Source organism: Equus caballus, chromosome 1 (assembly GCF_041296265.1).
Source record: "Equus caballus isolate H_3958 breed thoroughbred chromosome 1, TB-T2T, whole genome shotgun sequence".
NCBI classification, from domain to species: domain Eukaryota; kingdom Metazoa; phylum Chordata; class Mammalia; order Perissodactyla; family Equidae; genus Equus; species Equus caballus.
Genome location: NC_091684.1, coordinates 67,510,198 through 67,523,442, shown reverse-complemented (window position 1 = coordinate 67,523,442; position 13,245 = coordinate 67,510,198).

Below are 13,245 nucleotides of genomic sequence, written 5' to 3'. Positions count from 1 at the left end.
AACTCAGCCATCTGGCTGAGGCTACCTGTTTAAATATCCTCATCCATAGACAAGGAGGATGTTGGGAGTAGTGATTTGGGATTTCAGAGGAGAGGAAGACAATTTACATGGAGATGGAAATGGAAATGTTTGTCAGACAGCTTTTGCTGGGCCAAAAAATGGGTTTGTTGGTGTCTTTCCATCAACACCTATTTAACATTATACTATAGCTATCATATGGTATGAGCTCCTTCTTGGAACAGGGCTTCTATGTTAAATTCTTTAGGCAGTTTGGGGGAAGGTTGAATGTTCTTCCTAAGTGTTTCTGAGCCTTTATTGTCTTCAGCTCAAAATAATCCACACACATCAGAGTGGAACATCTTGAGGCAGCCTGCCCTGAACCCCATTAGTTACAAAACAGTGGTGCAATTATTTTTCTGCAATGTGATTTTTTTACTCGTATCTTGGAGAGGCTTTCCATGCAAGCGCACCTGGATCAACTTGGTTCTTCCTAACGAATGCACAGTATGCACCATCCTGCGGGGCACCATTCTTTATTACCTAGTTCCTTACTGAAGGACATTTAGGTAGTTGCCTATTTGGGGCTGTTACAAATAAGGCTGCTGGTCCTATTTGCATTTTAACAGGAAATGAAGTGGGAAGGACTGGCAGCTCTAAGCTGAAAAGGAGGCTCTGGCCTCAGCTCTGCCCATGCAGGGGTGTGGGTACCTGACAGAAGCCGTGCCTGGGACAGACTGGCCACTGCCCCACTACAACGCTGGGGACCCAGTCATCTTCTGGCCTCTCCAACATACCCCCTCCCTCAAGTCCCGGCTCTTTTTCCGGCCTGGACTGCATTTTTTGGACATGAATGGGTGGGCGAGGGTGAGACTCCGGCTAAAGGTTCCAGAGTGACTCCGAGGAAACGCTCACTGGAGCAGAAGAGGAGCGGAGGGTATGAGGCACCAGGAGACTCCCAGGAATCATTATTACTCTGGTGGGGGCGCCGCAGCAATGCAGTAGCAGGCGGGACTCGGGGCGTGGGCGTGAAGTCTCCAACCTAGCCGCGGCCTTCCAAGGGGAGCTTCTCTTTCCCTCGCTATCTCTGGGCAGGGGGATTCGTCCTGGAAGGTCACCTGGCGCCGACCCAGCCTCCCCTGCCTGGACACTCTGCGCCAGAGCCCCCCGCCCAGAAAAGGCGAACTTCTTTGAATGGCTCACTTTTCTCCTAGCTGAGAAAATGCTTCTTTAAATACCACATTAAAAAATAATAAGTCATTTAGGATAGAATTCCTTCTGTATGTAGCACACACTTTCATGCCTCAGAACTGAACTCTTCAAGTCCAGAATGGTGAATAGCTACCACTGTGCTCACCTTTTCATGATTTTCACCCATTTGTTTTCAACAAACCTGTGTTGATCCCCACCGCGGGGGAAGCACTGTGTGGGGGAAGGGACGCTAGATTTGGTGTTCAAACACCTGGGTTCTAGTTCCGATTCTGACATTTGGAAGTGATGCATTCTCCCAGACTTGGTTTTCTCGCCTATACAATCTTCAAAATTATCTATAAAAATCTGTAAAATAACCCCTGCTTCATTGCTTCTCAGGACTGATAGAAACATCAAATGAAGTAAGTGCTTTATGAAAAGGTCACATTCCACGGAGCTCTGAGTAGTGTTACTGCACAGAATTGGAGTTCTTTGCGTGGTGTTGCATAAACAAGCCGATTGATTGTGGCGCCAGCCTTGGGGGAGAGTCAGCTTTGATTCTGCAAGATGGATCTGCAGGGAGACAGGGAGCGTGTGCCCTCAGAGCTGTCTCCCTGATTCAGGATTTGGGGCAAAATGTAAGGGGTTAGGGAGAATAGGCTGGCACGTGGAAGTGCTCCTGGGACAGGCTTTGATTGGTGGGCTTCAAGTATTTATGGTAAGGTTTTAAACATTTATGACAGGCTTCTGAACATTTATGACGGGGCTCTAAACATTTTTGGTGAGGTGGAGGAGGAACTTTAACACCGGATCTTCCTGAATCAGGGACCCCTTGCTTCTCATAAGAGTCAGACTTTCAAGTTCTGGTTGTGTTCCCGTCCTTGGGTTCTGTGGGGAGGAGGATCTTTGGTTCCAAGGTTGTTTCAGGTCACGATTTCTTCTTTTGCGCATACCCTGGCTGTGTGACTTTGCAGGTTTTACTGAAAGACAATTCTTAATCACTCCGTTGATGAGAGATGGGGTTAGTTGAACTGGTCCTGGAGGGCCTTCAGTTACAGTAGTACAGTATTATTATAATCTTCCTTACATTGACTCATTCAACAGACAATGGTTGAGTACAGGTAATGTGACCAGCCCTGTGCTTTTGTCATGGAAAGAGGGACAAAAAAACCTCCCTTACTCTAAACACAGATCTTCATCTAATGGAGAAACAAATAAATTGTAAAAAACCCCACATAACAGAGGATCCCCACAAAAGGGATCCCTGGTGCAGGTGAGAGGACAGGAGGCAGGTAAGAGGATGGGATCCAGAAAGGCTTGCCAGACTTTGCAAAGATCTGACTTTTAATTGTTTAAGTCATGTTAATTATTTTTAAAAATTATCTATTGCTTTAATTTGTACTTTTATCTTTGAGTTCTGTTCCTTCTTTCTTTGGTTTGCTCTGGTGTTCTTCTGGTTTCTAGAGTTGAATATTAGGGTCATTTATTTTCAAAATCTTTTGTTGTTGTTTTCTAATAAATGTATTTAAGACTACAGATCTTCCTCTAAATCCTGCTTTAGCTACATATCACAAGTTTTAATATGCTATGCTTTTGTTTAATATGCCATGTTTTGTTCTTTCTCAGTTATGAATACTCTTTTTTTCCATTAGGATGTGATCCTTAATTCATGAATTATTCAGAAGTGTGTTTTCCACTTTTGTTTTCAAAGTTATGGCTTTTTAAAAAACAATAATTTTGTCATAGATTTGTAGCTTTAATGCTTGAAGATGAAAAAATGTGCTCTTTTTAGAATTTGTTGAGACTTCTTTGTGACCTAATATACAGACGTTTTTTGAATGTCCCAGTTTTTGTGAACGTATATTCACTTTTGACATGCACAAAGTTCTCAATGTATATCTCTCCATTCAGCTAATCTGGTTATTTATATTATTTATATCCCAAAGTTTTTTTTTCTGTTCAATCCATTGATTTCTGAGAGAGTGGTTTAGTATTTTCCACTTTTATTGTACTTTGTTAATTTCTCCCTATCATTTGGTTTGATTTTGCCTTATAATTTTGAGAGCAAATTATTAGGTTCATACAAGTTCATTAATTGTTTTCTCTTTTGGTGACTTATCTCCTTTTATTACTTTTCTCATTAAAAGATTATTATGCCTGCTATAAATATTGTATCTAAGATAGGATTTGTCTAGTATTTGCTTTCTCTCTCTTTTTTTCACTCTTTCTATTGTTCTTAGGTTTGTCTCTTGGAAATAACATACAATTTTTTACAAGATTTAAAAAATTAATCTGAATGTCTGCTTTTTTTTTTTTGAAGATTTTGTTTTTTTCCTTTTTCTCCCCAAAGCCCCCCGGTACATAGTTGTATATTCTTTGTTGTGGGTCCTTCTAGTTGTGGCATGTGGGACGCCACCTCAGCATGGTTTGATGAGCAGTGCCATGTCCGTGCTCAGGATTCGAACCAACAAAACACTGGGCTGCCTGCAGCGGAGCACACGAACTTAACCACTCGGCCACGGGGCCTGCCCCATGAATATCTGCTTTTAATTGGTGAGTTTAACCAGTTTATATTGATAATGATTACAGAAATATTTGGACTTATTTCTGCTCTTTCTTTTTGTTATATGCACACACACACACACACACACATATACCCTCAGGGCTGATATTCACCTAGAACATGTTAGTATAACCCTGTAACTTGTTACAAATTGAAATTCCTCCATCCTGCCTGCTAAATACTTGTTGCCCTGAGACCTCACAGTGCCCTGACCCCCGACCTTCCCCCGATCTAGCAACAAAAGGGGCAATGCTTGTCATAGGGAGGTCCTCCAGGATGTTTTCCAAGTCTCTAATTGGTCAGCAAATAGGCCATACAGGTGGTTTACTATTTTGAATGTTATGTGACATGTGCTTTCTCTTTGTTTCTTTTTTCCTTTTCCCTACCTTCCTGTGGATTGTTTGAATTTTCTTTGTTTAAACAGTGGGGTGATATTAGAACTGCAAATACATGAATGAATAACTTCTTACTCGATACTCTGGGGGATCAGAATTGGCCACCCCAAAATGTGTCTCTTTGGCTTGATTATTTTTAAGAACAGAAGACGCTGAAAGAAACTTTGACCTTCCTCCTAACTGCCTAAAAGAAATTTAAAATAGGGGCCGGCCCCATGGCAGAGTGGTTAAGTTTGCGCGCTCCACTTCGGCGGCCCAGGGTTTCACTGTTCGAATCCTGGGCACAGACATGGCATCGCTCATCAGGCCACGCTGAGGCGGTGTCCCACATGCCACAACTAGAAGGACCCACAACTGAAAATGCACAACTATGTACTGGGGGGCTTTGGGGAGAAAAAGGAAAAATAAAAAAAAAAATTTTAAAGAAATTACAAAAAAAAATTTTAAATAAAGTCCTGTCCCCAGGACAGGCCATCGCCATAGATAACTCTGGGTATCAGTAGACTGGGAGGATCCTTGCTAAGCCCACTCTTATCAAAGTTTATTTACCAAACATTTGCTTTTCCATTTCCGTGTGAATTGCCTTCCTCTCCTTTGAAGCCCCAAATCACCAACCCCAACATCCTCCTTTGTCTTTAGCTGAGGATGGTATTGAAGATAAGAACCTCTGCCATTTTGGTGAGTTGCTCAGTTTTCCTGAGTCTCTCACATATAGACATGTTATAAAGCTTTGTTTGATTTTCTCCTATTGTTCTGTCTTATGTCAATTTAATTCGTAGCCCAGCCAGAAGGACCCAGGGGGTAGAGGATATGTCTTCCTCCCCTGTAATACCTTTACCAGAGTATCCCACAAAAAACTCAAATTTATAATGTCAAAAAATAAACTAACCATCTTTCCCCTTCAACCTGCTTTTTTCCTGAGTTGGTACCTCAGGTGCGATACCATTGTCTGTCAGGGCATCCAGGCTAGAGATCTGATAGTTATCTGATTTCTCTCTGCTGGAATCACTTTTCAAGTGCTGTGGATTGAGGAGGATTCACCAGGAAGCTGCAGGGCCCCTCACTTCCATGGTCTCCTAATGGGAGAGGCTTAGCAGTGTTTTATGTGGGCCTATGTTTTTGTAGAATTTGCAAAAGAAAGGGGCCGGCCCCGTGGTGGAGTGGTTAAGTTTGTGCGCTGCGCTGCGGCAGCCCAGGGTTTCGTGGGTTTGGATCCTGGGTGCGGACATAGCACCGCTCATCAAGCCATGCTGAGGTGGCGTCCCACATGCCACAACTAGAAGGACCCACAACTGAAAATACACAACTGTGAACCTGGGGGCTTTGGAGAGAAAAAGGAAGAATAAAATCTTTAAAAAAAAAAAAAAGAATTTGCAAAAGTAAGCTATCTTAGGGGGCCAGTCGCATGGCTGAGTGGTAAGTTCACATGCTCTGCTTCAGTGGCCCAGGGTTTCGCTGGTTCAGATCCTGGACGCGGACACGGCCCTGCTCATCAGGCCATGCTAAGCTGGCGTCCCACATAGCACAACCAGAGGCACTCACAACTAGAATATACAACTATGTACTGGGTGGGGAGGGGCTCTGGTAAGAAGAAGAAGGGGGGGGAAAAAAGCAAGATTGGCAACAGATGTTAGCTCAGATGCCAATCTAAAAAAAAAAAGTAAGCTATTTTAAGTGCAAACAGTTAAGATGGCTGACTTTTTCTATTCTAATTTCTCCTCTATGACAGTTCTCCTCAAGCCCCTCATGTTGGAGCAGCCGTAGGCATTATTGGGATCTGGCTAGGGAAAGGTGAGCTGGAGATACATTTAATTTGGGTTTAGTAGGATATGTTTATGTCATTTGTGGTCTATACGTAGATCTGTAGGTCTGTACACATAGGTCTGTGTTTCTCTGTGTAGTTACATTACTGCTGTTCTTCCCAGCGTAGGAATGGCTTCTAGGAATACTGACCTGATTCTGCCAGCAGAGCCAGAGATGGTATCTCTGTAGCAAATATGTCCTACAGCACCTGTTTTCATAATTACCTAGGCAGTGGAGGAGAAGCAAGATTTGACATGTGTGGAGCCAGAAACTAGCCTATGGAAAATTCTTTCAACCATCATATGTATAAAGTTTTAAGTGTATAAGTCTATTCTCACTCATGCCTATTTAAAATGGAAGTTCTCTCCCATGGGGAATATGCTTAATAAGGTGACATACACAATTGGAACATACACACATATATAAATACAGCTTTTTTGAATGTCAGGAAACATATTTTATTAGAACTCTTGTATAATAAAGCGCGAACTGTAGGAGTACTGCAAATATAAGTATGCCTGCATGTGAAATTGTGTTTTATGCATCTCACCATATCAAATTTCATCTTAGCTTATCTGACATATTTTATCCTGATGAAGTCTGTAGATTCTAAGTGTACACACCAAGAAAAGATTACAGTTTATAACTTTATATGAAATAGTTACATCTACAAAAATAACACAAAACTCAATTCACCTCCACAATAAGAATATCCATGACAAACTGGAAAATATTTATATCAGTTCAAGAAGTATTTATAATTAGACACTGCACAAGAGAAAACTTAAAGTGCCATGAAATTTCATAGCTCATACATGCAACTTGATAGAAATATTTGCAACTTTGACAATTATCATAAAAATTTAGATAGTGTTACCAGCAATATTAACAGTTTGCAACTAAAATATCTTGCTTTTTCAAATTTTACGAAAACGTATGACCATACTGGAAGAGGACTGAAGTCTTTATATTCTAGCTAAAGAAAACCAATACTATTAGAAAATTCCCCCCAGTCTATAGATTTTTCTTCCTAGACATTTCTTACCTCTGACTCCTACTCTTCATCCCTTAAGCACCATTGTCCTAGTTTCCAGGCCCTGTGATTTCCAACCTGGACTTCTGCAGAAGCTTTCTAACTTGTCATCTTGGCTCCAGTCTCATTCCCCTCAAGTCTGTTTTCCAGAGTGGTATGAGATGCACATCTGACAATGTCACTCTGCTAGAACCATCAAGGGCTCTCTGAGGTAGGTTAAGCATTTTAACCTGACGTATAAGACCATGCCCTGCCTCTCCGCTTGAAGCCCATACAACTCTTGCCTCTCTGGAAATGTCTTATAATCCCTCCTCCTCTACCGTACCATCTCGTGTCCCCATACCTTTGTTCATGCTGTCTCCTCAGCCTGCAATACCCTTCTCTCCCCTTTTCACTTTGGCTGCTCCTACTAATTCTCCAAGATATCTTCTTAATTGTCATCTTTTCTAGAGACTCTCTGACTTCCCTTTTCATGATAGTGGACTGAGCACATGCTGTAGTCTTTGTCCTCAGCCCCAAACTCTAGAAATGACAGGAAAGGAAAAAATGAGTGTCTTCAAAAACAATGACAAGGAATGTTCAGAGAATCAGAAGCACTGAGGAATTTCTGAGAAGCTGAGAGCAGACAGGATGAGATTTAACATTACATGCCAGCTCATGAGCATACACTACATATATTCTTGAATGTATATACTACAATATATGCTACAATAGTGGGAGCAGCAGCTAGGGTACTCCATGCCTAGAGGTAGGGGAGTCCTGGAGCAAGAGGGGGCCAATGGACTAATGATAGCAGGGTTAGATGAGGGTTCCCATGGCAGCAGCTAGATGAGTTGACTCCTGAACAACTTCCTAAACCCACTCTTGCAGACAAGATGGCCAAGACAGGAATATCAGTCTCTGGATACAAGTTGAGTTAGGGAATAAGAGACAGGGCAGGGCTCAGATGGATGGCAAAGCCCGGGAGAAATGGGCAGCAGCTAAGCTCCAAAGACCAGCTACAAGCGCATCCACCCAATGATGCATCTTGCCCTTTCTGTGCTCTCTCTGAGAGGAGTGTGGAACACACATTCGTGAAATGGTTTTCACCTCTCCATCAGAGTTAGCAAGCAGGTTTCTTGCAGGAAATCTCATGGACAAACAAGAGTTCACTCTCAAAAAATTAAATATCATTTGAGAAACACAAACACTATGAAAGGGAGACTTATAACTGAGAAATCATAATAATCATGGCTAATATTTACTGAGAATTTATGTTATATGTCAGGCACTATTCTAAATATATTGCACATATTAAAAAAACTTAACCCTACCAGCAATCTTTCAAAGTGGGACTATTTTTTATCCCCATTTTAAAATTGAGGAAACTGAGGTGTAAGTGATTAAGTGACTTCCCACAAAGTCATACAGCCTTCATGTGCAAAGCCGGGATTCTGCCACCCTAGGCTGTCTGCCTCTAGATTCCAAGATTAAACAGAACAAATAGGACAACCAGTACTGAGCTTTGAAGTAAGTGTAATTAATGTTCTCAAATAAGAGAAGATGAAAAAGAATCAATCTGAGATGTTGGAAAAGAAAAACATACGTATAATTTAAGGAAAAAACCTGCTTCAGTGGATGTACTAAATAGTAGAATGTATGCAGCTGAAGAGCTGACGAGCTAAAAGACTAGACCAAGCGATTTTCGCTGAAAGCAACAGAAAGGAATAAATAAATAGAAAGTAGAAAAGAAAAGATAATAGACACAGAAGATAGTTCCAGAATTGCCAACATCTATCCATCAGGTGTGACAAAAAGTGAGACTAGAGTAATGGATGTCTAGTTAAATGTGGTTAATTGGCAGCACAAGTTTATTTCCTCTCCCTCCTGAAATCCCAGTAAAATAGAGGAATAGCACAGGTGAAATCCTGTAAGCATGAAAGCAACAAGAAAGAAAATAGTGGACAAGAATTTTCAACACATTTTTTGAAGATAGAGAGCATATAGAGGAGTAGTAGCTGACTTGGTAGAATAGACACTGCTTTAACTTGCGTGCCCCAGAAGGAGAAAACATGGAGAAGCCCCCTGATTCTCCCACCCCACCCTCAGAGTCTCAGAAAGGCTTAGCCCTGAAAGATGTAAGGTACAGTATGAGGCCGCAAATGGGAACAGGGACATAGATGGAAACTCTGGGCTACTTTCCCTATCCCCTTCAGTAGAGGTCCCCTCCACCTATGGGAGAAAGGAGACTTATTTGTCATATAAATTGAACTGTGAGGACTGTAGAATGGGAGATGTGAGGCACAATGAATTTGGGAGGAAGAGGCAAGGTATGAGGCTAAGCGGGAATTAAGCAAAAATCTGCATATTGAATAATGGGAGCCCAGTCCCCAGGAAGTAAGCAACCTCGTTTCCAATCCACAGGCAGGGAACTGGAGAAGTCATCTGTGGAGAAAATGAGCATCCTGGACAAAGGTCCAGTGACTGATATTTGCTGGTTCCCTTAGTGCAAAAGCTGATTGATACTTAAACACCCTGCAGTGAACTCCATCAATCAACCAGCCCCATCCCATGCAAAGATTCCGGTTTTGAGTCTCATCCTAAATGCAGGTGTCCAGCCCAGTATCACCAGCCAGTGAAGAAGGCCTCCAGGTGGGGTGATCAACCATCCTAGTTTGCCAAGGACCAAGGGGTTTCCCAGGACATGGGACATTCAGTACTAAAACTGGAAAAGTCGCTGGCAAACCAGGATGAGTTGTCACCCTACTCCAGCATCTAAGAGCAAGATCCATGAGCTTGGCTTTCTCTTAATGATTTGCAAGCTTGACCCTCTACGCGTATAGCTTACAGGCTATGAGCACAGTCATCTACTATAATTTATAGGGTCTTGCGGCAAAATCTGTCAAAAATTGTATGAAATGGTTTGTGACTTTTGTGATCCTCTTCCAGCCTTTGACACAACATGTAGGAAAAAATATGGACTATACTGTTCATAATTTCCAGTTGGCTAAAACAAAGACGTGTCTGGCTCCTTTTATTTTTGGCTTGATCTTTATAACTTGAAACCACTTTGAGATGGGCTGCAGGTATGCTTTCCTGCTGGACTCAGTGCAGCCTACCAGCCAGTGTTGGTTCTCAAAGGTCAGTGTCTGTGCCATGCAGCTTGTTAAATATGGTATCACTGTGCCATCCTTCCCTGCACCAGAGAACAGAAAGCTAAATATTCTCTTGGATGCAAATTACCTGATTCATGGGCTAGGAATGGTCTTTCTTAATAGACAACTGATACTGCTATCTAATTACCTCCAGAAACAGGAGCTACCAATTCTAGATCTAAAATAAGCATTTTAATAGATAACCTCCAACTTTAGAGAGATTTATAGAAAATAATTATAAACCATAAGTTACCTTATTTAGTTACTTTGGGAGTCTGTTTCACAACCAGTTTAACTAGCAGGGTCTGTTGCTCAAAATGAGATGTGCTGCAGATTTTTGCATGTGTGGCCAAATGGGGTATATGGTTACACACCTGCTTTGCAATTTTTCCGGGCTAATTTTTATCGCATTGCACATTATGATGTGGAACTGTGGGTCTTCAATTACCCATTTCTTGCATTGTTAGCAAACTCTCAAAATTCCTCCCAAAGCAAATCTTGGTTCTGCCAGCAGGAACTCCCTTGGTGAGCTTTACAGGGCATGTGGGCTGGCTTCTCCTTAGGAATATATTCTTGCTGGTGCCTGAGTTTTCCTAAAAGGATCACATTGAAGTCCTTGCTCAGTTTATTATTAAGGCATGTGGCACATTTCTTAATTGGCAGTGGAAATTACCAACACTGCAAGTAGAATCTCAACCTCATAACCACAATGTACTTTTCAAAAGCTTGGCTAAGGGAAGTGCTGTTTGTGGACAAGTGCCTAAAAAGTATGTGTTCTGTTCAATCACTACACACATATCCTTAAAGATATTACCTATTTAGCCAGAGCAACAGAGTTGTGTGCTTGACTGCCTCCTATGGCTTCTTGAAGAATTAGTTTTAATGCTTTGTGCTTTGGTAGGTGGCCCTCAACTTTCACTGGGAAACATTATGAAAAATATTATTCTGAACATTGATGGCCTATCTGTTGTAGGGATGTTGTTGAGGATGTCACTTATTATGTCCACTGTGGTCTCTCCAGGAGGATGACTCATAGAAGTAAATATGCTCTTTGGTCTCACTCGCTGGAATAGTTCCTTTTTCTTAGAAACTTTCAAATACTCTGGATCTTGTAATGGGTCATATTTCCTTCTGCCTATCAGCTGCTAGGGTCTTAGAACTAAATTAGTGAACAACCATGAGACCATACAAAGGAGACTAATCACTCAGGTTGGCATAGTTGGTGAATATGGAATCAGAGCATGGGGTGTTGGCAAGATGCTCTGGGGGCTGTGCCTGCCACATTAAGTGTCAGAGAATCTCCTCCTTGGAGGAGGGTTGAAGACAAACATAGGTCCCTCCAAACCACTCTTATAGAGGTAACTGCAGATCATGCCTCTCCCTTAGAGTTAGGGTCACGGTCAGGAACAGTAGGGCAATGACATGGTAAGAGAGGCAGATCTAGTCCTATATCTTTTGCCCTCACCAGCTTTCTATCTCTTAACACACGTGGCATGGTAGACAACCAATAGGCAGTGTATGTTAAGTCAAGTACCATGTGCTTTTCATTGTTTCACCTATCATGGTCCCCAGGTGTAGGGACATCATCACCTCAGAGTTCACTTCTATCATGTGAGCCAGGGAATTAGGAGACTGTAGATGTTAAAAGTGTAGGCTCACGGGGCTGGCCCCGTGGCCGAGTGGTTAAGTTCGCGCGCTCCGCTGCAGGCGGCCCAGTGTTTCGTTGGTTCGAATCCTGGGCGCGGACATGGCACTGCTCATCAAACCACACTGAGGCAGCGTCCCACATACCACAACTAGAAGAATCCACAACGAAGAATATACAACTATGTACCGGGGGGTGTTGGGGAGAAAAAGGAAAAAAAAAAAAAAATCTTTAAAAAAAAAAAAAAGTGTAGGCTCTGGAGTCAGAGAACCAATTTCAAATCCCGCCTCCACACTCACTAGCTGAGTGCCCTTGGGTAAGAAATTTAGTCTCTTCATCTATAAAACAGGAACAAAACACTGCTTGCCAAACACAGTTGTTACAGGAGACCCATTATATAACTACTGTGAATCATCTATCACAGAGCTTGACACAGCAATAGATGTTTGCTGTGAAGAAATACCTCATGGTGGTTAAGTTTGGGCTTTGGAACTGGGTATACCGGGGGTCAAATTCCTGCTCTTCCTGGGCCAACTGTGAAACCTTGGGCAAGTTCCTAACTTCTTTGATCCTTAGCTTTTCTCATCTGCAATATGGGGATAATAATACATACAAAACTTTTGGCATACGACTTGATATAAAGTGTGTGCTCTATAAGTGATAGCCCGAATGGCTTGTTATTTTACTGCTACACCAAGAGAGAATGCAGCTCAAGCTAAACAGGCAAAGGGACCTCCTAAAAGAGAGTGTCTAGAGCTGCCAACCCTTTGTGGTAACAAGGAAACTGATCCCAATCTCCAAAATTCAGTAGTAACATAGCTGCTTAGATTTATGGTTTTCTGTGTACTAAGCAATAGGATGAGAGTTTTATATTTTTATTCCATCTGGGACTAGGTTTGGTAGAGCTTAATATTTTGGGGGCCACAAGTACTGTATCAATCTGGGTCCAGTCAAGAGACAGAAACCACATACAGGTTTAAGCAATAGAAGTTTAATGTAAAGAATATTATGCTACAATAAAAGAGTAACTAAAGGATATAAAAAGAACCCTATAGGGCTACTCTGCCTACAGCTGAGGCAGCGTACTCAAGGAAGGACAACCTTGTAAGGGGGCACCTCCCCAGGCTAGGGATCCGAACTCATTGAAGAGGAATCATGGCAGCCCCCTGGTTGGCAGAAAAGTTTGCTGGTGCCTGAGTCAGAGCTGGTCTGCAGTTGCTGGACAAGCAGGAAGCAAACCTCTGGGGCACAGGTGACCATAACCCCATGGGTGAATGTGTGGGTATGAAGAGGGAGTCAGGTGACAGTGTAGGTGGGTGGCATGGACCACACAGTGTCTATGTTGGGAGGGTCATGGGAATGTGTTCACCAGGCCAGGCAGGACTGCAACATCTCTGGGGTACCCTCTGAGGGGCATGTTGGCACCCCTCATGTAAACAGTAATCTTTGCTATACATATTAAAGATTTTGTTCTTATTATCTTT